The sequence below is a fragment of the Leptonychotes weddellii genome, unplaced genomic scaffold (genome assembly GCF_054177405.1).
Source record: "Leptonychotes weddellii isolate Sample4059 unplaced genomic scaffold, ASM5417740v2 HiC_scaffold_9659, whole genome shotgun sequence".
NCBI lineage: Eukaryota > Metazoa > Chordata > Mammalia > Carnivora > Phocidae > Leptonychotes > Leptonychotes weddellii.
Window position 1 is genome coordinate 1 of NW_028068693.1, and position 7,935 is coordinate 7,935.

The window sequence follows — 7,935 nt, forward strand, 5'->3', positions numbered from 1 at the left end:
CCACCAAGTACCCCTGTTTACCCTGATTTTTAAGTGACAGAAGTTTTAGTTTTTATAGTCAACTCTGTTGGTATTTTTCTTTGCTTCTAAGTTTTAAACAGTTCTTAGCCCTTCTAGGTCTTGGTAAATATTCTATTTTATTGTCTTCTATTGTTTGATATATTTTACATTTCACTCTTTAATTCATCTTCAATATTTTGTTTTGGTGTAAACTGTGATCTAAAATACTCAAATGATTTCTCTAGCTGCTTAAAGACACCTTTGGTTAACATTTCCTCTCTCTATTGAGCTGCTGCATCATTTAGTAAATACCAAGTTTTAATATGATCTAAGTAAGGGGCCCCTGGGTGGCTCAGTCGTTAAGTGTCTGCCTTCCACTCAGGTCATGATCCCAGCGGCCTGAGATCCAGCCCTGCATCGGGCTCCCTGCTCAGCAGGAAGCCTTCCTTTCCCTCTCCCACTCCCCCTGCTTGTGTTCCTTCTCTCGCTGTGTCTCTCTCTGTCAGATAAATAAATAAAATCTTTAAAAAAAAATATGATCTAAGTAAAATGAGAATTGAGAATGAGCTAGGCTGATAGAAGGAGGGGCAGAGAGACAGACCACAGAGCAACAGATACAGCCCCTTGGTGGTGGTGAATCTCTAGCCAAGGCGCCTCTTACCATCTACATGTACCTTTGTCGCCCTCTACTGGATTTCAATGGCTCAGGAGGGTGAAGTCAACAGGGGCTGGAAATGAGACACAACATAGGGCTTGGCTTGTTCCAAAATAAGAAGAAAGAGGTGAGTTAGATTAGAAGCCAAGGAGGAGAGACCAGCCAAGCCCCTTTCGTATTTAGGAAGAATACTTGTTCTGGAGCTTTTAAGACTTCCTATGCATTCAAAGTTTCTCAGTGTTTGTCACCTTCCTACTTTCTCCTTCTAGGGTTAGCTTTACAAGTCCTGAGAAGACCTCTGAGAGGTTGTGTGCTTGCTTTCTCCCAAAATGAGGAGGGCAGAATCTATGAGGCTGTGCTCTTTTCCACAGGGAGATAGGAAGAGAGAGTCCAGAACATGAGAATTGGTGGGGGCAACTACAGAGGGACCCAAGGATAGAAGGAGATTGGGGGCTTTCTCCAAACTGTTGGGGAGAGTGTGAAGTCAGAAGGTCTCTGGAGTTCTGTGGTTCCTCCTCCTCTTTTAAAAGTCAAGATTCTCTTCTCCTAGACCAAGGGAAGGCATTCTGTCCTCAACACTTCAGTATTATGGATGGATTTCTCCCCTGACAGGGACAATGAGTCTGGGTTCCATGACAGTGGCATGGGGTGGACGTACTGAGATGAGGGGTCGGGGGAAGATGGGTACATGATCCTCGGAAGTTTCTGATGCTAACAACAGATTCTGATTGCAGAAGAAAGTTGTCTTCTACCTAGTTCTGGGTGGAAAGATCAGCAACGGATAACAGCTGAAGGTCAGTGCAGAGGTGCCGCTTTCAAAAAAAAAGTATTCCAAAATTATTTGTGCTCTTTGTTTAGGGAGGGTAATTGTTACACTTTGATTTGGAAAGACTTCTATTTCTACAGGGGAAAACATTATTAAATGAAACTGTAATCGAAGACTCAATGGTGCCTATGAAGAAAACTTTTACATGGAACATGAAGCTAAACCCCAAGTTCCACCCATAATTCTGTTTTTGCCGAACCCATTTGTAAAGTCCTTACCTCACTTAATGTTTCGTTTAATCCTCACAACCATTTTGAGAGACAGTGTGAAGTAGAACAGGGTCACGTGCTCTATGATCTTAGCGCTTGGGTGAGAATAATTTGTTCTTACCTGTAACATGTGTCAGTCATATATTTGTTGGAGGATTAAGTGACATAATCCATTTAAAATACTTAGAACAGTGCATGGCACATGTCAGTGCTTAATAAATGTTAGCTCTGCCTGTACCCACCTTAGAGAGGAGGAAAGTGAATTTCAGGAAAGTTATGTGACCTGTCCGAGATCCTAGAGCTTTTTTTTTTTTTTTTAAGATTTTTATTTATTTATTTTTGCGAGGGATAGAGAGAGAGAGAGAGAGAATGAGCAGGGGGAGGGGCAGAGGGAGAAGCAGACTCCCCGCTGAGCTGGAAGCCGGACTAGGGACTCAATCCCAGGGCCCTGGGATCATGACTGAGCCGAAGGCAGACACTTAACCGACTGAGCCACCCAGGTGCCCAATCCTAGAGCTTTTAAATGTAGGGGAGCTGGACGATAAAATTCTGGTCTTCCAAAGCCCAAAACTTATGCACTCTTAGGCATAGTGCAGAGGAGGAAAAAAAAAGCATCAGGATCACACATCTGCCTTTTCATATTACACTGCATGGGATGGGGGACATAAGAGAAAATAGCTTGAGAAGCCCTCCAGATTATGATGCATGTGCCCTGGCTTCTAGTCTAGGCTCCACCATGAACACGCTGGGTGATTTACGTTCCTCCACCTCATTTCCCAGATCTCCTGCTCTTTGCCTGCAAATGTGATTATTAATGCTATTAATCCTTACCTAGCCTATTTCACAATCTTATTGTAAGAATCAATTGACTAAAAGTATGAAGTATTTTATAAACTTCCACATATATCAGTGAAGAGAAGGAAAACTAGTAAATATTTATGGACCACCTGCTACAGACCTCCACTGTACATTCACTTACCCTTTCATCTCATTTCACCCCTACCACTCAACTCCCGCAAGAGAAATCCCAGGACCAGAGAGGATTAGTAACTTCTGCCCACACATAACAAGGAAAAGAGTGCAGGGGTGTAATTTAAAATCCAAAGCCCAAGTTCTTTCTACTGCACCGGCTTTCCTGGCACCCAGTATGTAGGCACTATTCACTAACTATGAGGGGATGGCCACCATGTTCTCTGGATCCTAAAGGGCCGTATTATGATCTCTCATTTTCATATGTTAAAATATATAAGAAATTCCACTTTGACCTGCTGGGATTTCAGTAACAACAGCAGAATCTTGTGAAATGCAGGATGAGGTCTCCTTTGGGACTGGCAGGAAACAAAGCATTAGGCAGGGGAAAGTCACCAAATCTGGTGCCAAGTCTTCCAGTGGGAGAGGGCACTTAAAGCACAGATCACTAAGTCCCTGAGAGCCAGAATGGACCCCCGAAATCATGTCACCCCTGTCCTGCTTTTACAAATGGAAAGTTAAGGAGAAGGAAAGGATGCATTTATTAGATCCTCATAGAGGCCAGCTCCCACATTAGGAGCTTTTACCCATTATTTATTTTATCTATTATTTATTTTAATCTTTATGAGAACTCCATAAAGCAAGGAAAACAATCCCAACTTTAGAGATGGGGAAAGTGAGAGATTAAGGACATGACCCCTGAGGCTTGGTTGTTCTACTTCCAAACCAGTAAGCTTGGATCACATTACACAGCCTCTAAAAAGCCTTCTCATAGTCAACTTCCTAATCTGCTAAATACGATCACATAAGATGAGGGACGTGAGAGCATTTTGAAATTAGCAAGGGTACGTTGGAGTAGAAATTGCATAAGGTACTTTCAAATGTTATTTCATGTAACCTCCCCCATAGCCCTGCTCTTGATTCCGCTATAGGGAAGAATCTAAGACTTGAAGAGACCAAGATGCTGGCTTAAGATCATGCAACTCTCAGTAGAAGTGCTGAGCAGCTGGGAAGGGAAAAAAAAAAAAAAAGATCATGCCACTCTTGTGGGTTCTATGAAATTGCCATTTTTAAAGGTTAAAAATGGTAGAATATTAGCAATTTCACATGGTACAACCTAACGATGAATGACAGAATCAGGAATCAACTCAATTCTGTCCGGCTCCCAGGAGGATTACCTGAAAACTTTCACTCAACCCTAGGAGAGCTGTCAGCATCCCCACGCCCAACACACACACACACATATGCACGCACATACACACACCTGCATAGATTCTCAAGGAACTAGTAAAGCAGAACATCCCTCCAATCCACATTTTTGGGATCATTCTCTCTTCATGTGAAAAAATTCCTGATTGAAAACTTCTACTCTCCAAAGCTACTACCTGCTGACCTCAGCCAAGTGGGACCACTAATCTCCTGTTTTGACAAGGAGTCAGTGGAAATTTTCCCCACAACCACCTTAGAAAGGACAAGAAGCAAGTCCTGTGTCTCTCTTTACAACCCCTTAAGAACTAAGGGAGGGAGGCAGCAAGGACTACCAGTTAAGCTGCTTCTACTTCTCTGCTTCAAGAACAAAGCTGACACCCTCATGCTCCTTTGGGCATATTCTACCAGCATAAAGGGCTCCCCTGCTTCCCCACCTTATCCGGAGGACCCCACCTTACCGCTAATGGAGGGAGTCACCAGGAGTGAGGTAGCTGCATCCCTATGAAGCTTGATCTGAAAACCAGAACCTCTCCAGACCAGGAACTCACACCCACTGACACAGGAGGGCTGGACTGATCTCTAAAATCCTTCCCACTCTGACCTCTGCCTCTACACTGAAAACAACCAGATGCCTCAGGCGCAGCACTCCCTGGTGTGACAGGATTGGGCTTGGCAAAGGCCAGGCAGACCCACTGGTTTCTGTCAGAAAATGTCATCTAAAAATAAGATTTCCCTAAGTTTTCAGTATATCCCAAGCTCACTTTATCTCATTTGAATGTCTCAATCATCCTGTGAAATATCCCCACATCTGTGTGGATATCCCCGTATTTACAGATTCCCTCAAATCCAGACAACGATTATGTCTCACTCATCTTTGTATCTCACTAACTCTACCCAGTGTCTGGCCTTATAGAATCTGCTCAATCAGTATTTGCTGAGAAGAATCAGCTGGTGGAGCTGGGTTCCAGACTCAGCCCGATGTCAGAGCTCAGGCTTTCCCCAAGCTGCCTTTCCATCTGCTTCTTTCTTTGCCTACCTGGTCAAGCTGAGAAGTGAATTATTTCCTTCTCTTCTTATTTAATTGAACTCTATCACTGGGCCATCCCTCTCTTATCATTGATCCCAACCTTTTCTCTGGGTAGGCATCTTGCCACAGAGTGAATTGGTCAAAATTCAAGATGGCCCCAGCCATTTTGATCAGAGAAACAGCTCCTTTTCTCTTTGAGCTGTGGGAGAATCAAGGAAGAAGCCCAAGGCCTGTCTGCCTTCCCCAGTGTTGCCGTGGCCAGAGTTTTGCCTGTACCCATCTGTACCCTGCTATGACAAGAGAGCCTGGGCAAACCCAAGCCAGAAGCTCCATTGCAAGGCAGCCACCCCCACCCCCAGCCTGGAACTGTAATCGACTTGTTCTTACCCTCAGGTGTAGAATCAGACCCACAAACTGCAGTCAGGATGGAAATGAGATGATCCAGCCTCTGCAGCCTGGTACTCAAGGGGGCAGGCAGTCCCCACCCCACAGTTGTCCCTTCCCATTGGCCAACCCTGCGAGGGCCAGAGGCCAGTGGGTGGGCACCTTGCCCCTGGCAACTGCTTCAGGTCTCCATTCTGGGGAACCTGCTGTGACCCCCACTGGGCTTGGGAAGCCAAGTGGATCCTCAGTCACAGCACTCACAGTCTCTTGGCTCTTACGTTTGCTTCCTACAACAACAAGAGAAGATGGGGCAAGGGTGAAGTCCAGAAAAAGGAAAACAAGCCATCTCTGCATCTGAGGGAGAAGCTTCCTGCTATAAAATGAATTGTCTAGTGGTCCAGGAGACCCCCCCTTTCCCATAGATTTGCCGTAATAAGTCAGTGACACCGATCAGCACCACCACCACCACGCTCCTGCTCGCTGTGCATGACCAAGTGTAAGATTGTGTGGTTCAGACAGAGCACTTCAGAAGGGGGAATAGTCAGAGGGGCAGCAATAAAACAAGAAATAGAACACATCCTCCACTCTCTGGCCTAGACCCCAAATTTGAGGAAGACTTTGTGTGTTAATTCTGAGAACCGAGGCAAAAGGAAGCTCCTGGGGTGGCGTGGGGCCGAGCCAGAGTAAGACCTTTAGAGGCCCTGCACTCCAAAAAGTTATGGAGCTCCCAACACTATGTAATTCAAATTCGACATAACAGAAAACTTCCATAAAATGTGATATTAGAATACCATCTCTCAAGATTTTCTGATTCTAAAATTCCAAATAAGGCTTTAAAAGCTAACTTTTTGTGGGTATGTGAACCCTCATTTTGCCAGACCCTTAAGCATATTGCCTACTCTATCTATTGGGGAGCCCAGCTCTGTGCTGGGAGCAACCTGGAGGACCGGCGGCTGCCACCCATGTAGGTGTTCCTAGAAGGCTGAGGCTTGAAATGGCAACTTTCATCACCTTGTACTCTTTCTTGGCAAACCCATGTTTTGTTTTTGAAACTCAAGATCAGAGCTAGTTCCTGCAAGCCACAAATTCTGAGGCATTAAATCATGACCCCAGCAAGGGCTCAAGATCCCAGCAATAGCTTCTATAAGAAGTTCAGAAACAAAATGTTCTCAGACAGAGGCCAGGCAAGTATATGCCTGCCCCCAAATATCACCTCTGCTGGCCACACAGAGCCTAAAAGTCCACAGCAAAGTAAAGTAAAAGTCTGATATAAGGCCTTGGCCTTCGGGTGATATGCACATTTTCTGGAGAAGTAACATTAGGCCTTTGAGATTGGAGTCATGAATCCCTTTCCAAGGGCCCACTGGCTTAGATAAGGAGCCAGGGAAAACAAGGTTTAATACAGTTTACCAGGTAGGTTGGACCAAAGAGAAAACACAGAGAAACTACAGCTACTTTCAATCAGCTTACATCACTGTGTTGTTTTTATTGTGGCATTTTCTTATTTACTTTTGGTTTGTGTTACTATCGGTCTCTCCTTACTACTATGGGGACTTCATGAGAACAGGCGCTTTGCCTGTCTGTGTTGTATCCCCTGGCCCCTAGAATATGATCTGGTACAAGTTGGGCAATAAAAAATGTTCTTTAGCTATGGCTGTCTTGTATTTTACAAATAAAGCATCTGGAGTTCAGTGAGGTTAAGTGGCTTGTCCAAGGTACAGATCTAAGATTTGAACCCAGATCTGACTACAAAACTAGTATGCTTTCTAATACCTCATGTCTCTTACTTCTCCTGATGGACTGGGAGACCCGAGGATTCACATTTGCACTCCAGCGTAGCTTTGTGGTTGGCAAAAAAAAAAAAAAAGTATTTTCTCCCGACTTTATGGGAACACTGCTGGTTACAGCAAGCTTTAACTGTTGCACAAGGTGGAATGACTTTAGCCCCCATAACACACCAAGACTGGGCTGGGTCTGGCTGTCAGCCAGTGACATTGTGAAAGCCTGTCATTTTGAGACCTCAGGGAAATCTGCCATCTGCCACAAAGGTCGCCATGTGGAAAGAGGCAATTCCTTGGCATACTGGCTTAGAGAGTGTAACTGAAAAGCATTCAGCCAGGAGTGCCTTGAGGCTCGTCTTTTTTCCCAGGACAGAACTGTTACTACCTAGAGTGAAATAATCAAATAAATGTGATCATTTCCTCCGGGGTATGAAGGCCGCAGTTCAATCCCCTGTCAGCTGGTGAATGGGGATATTAAAACAGCAGGCCACATGACTAAGTTTCCCATAAGTGTGGCTAAATATCGCCATATATTTTTGCTTAGTTGTGATTTTTAAAACATAATCTTAATTGAAATAATGTAGCATAATCACTAGATTTTGAAAAATAATCCAGAATATTGGAGAAAGACGGCAGAGCAAGCACACCCTGCAGCCTTCTGCTCCATCCCCAAATCCCTACAAATGGCAAGAAAGGAAAGCCTCTTGGCTATAAAAGGAAAAAGAGTTGGCTATAATTGCACTTCATCCAAGGCAACCTCAAATACTAATTTAAGTATCTGTTTTGCCACTCACGCTTTAGACTACTAGTAATGCACTTCCATTGGCAAGGAGCCCAGTTCCGATAAGCAATCCTAGATTCATATCTTTGAGAAC

General features: G+C 44.4%; 1 long non-coding RNA gene across 1 annotated transcript; it reads right to left on the reverse strand.

The window, feature by feature from the left end:
* Positions 1-26: 26 nt before the first annotated feature.
* Positions 27-5,389, reverse strand: LOC145720056 (uncharacterized). The gene is made up of 3 exons (XR_014142779.1): positions 5,283-5,389; positions 1,408-1,467; positions 27-757 (listed from the first exon to the last, which is right to left on the reverse strand). It is a non-coding gene; the product is annotated as an uncharacterized LOC145720056 (long non-coding RNA).
* Positions 5,390-7,935: the final 2,546 nt, after the last annotated feature.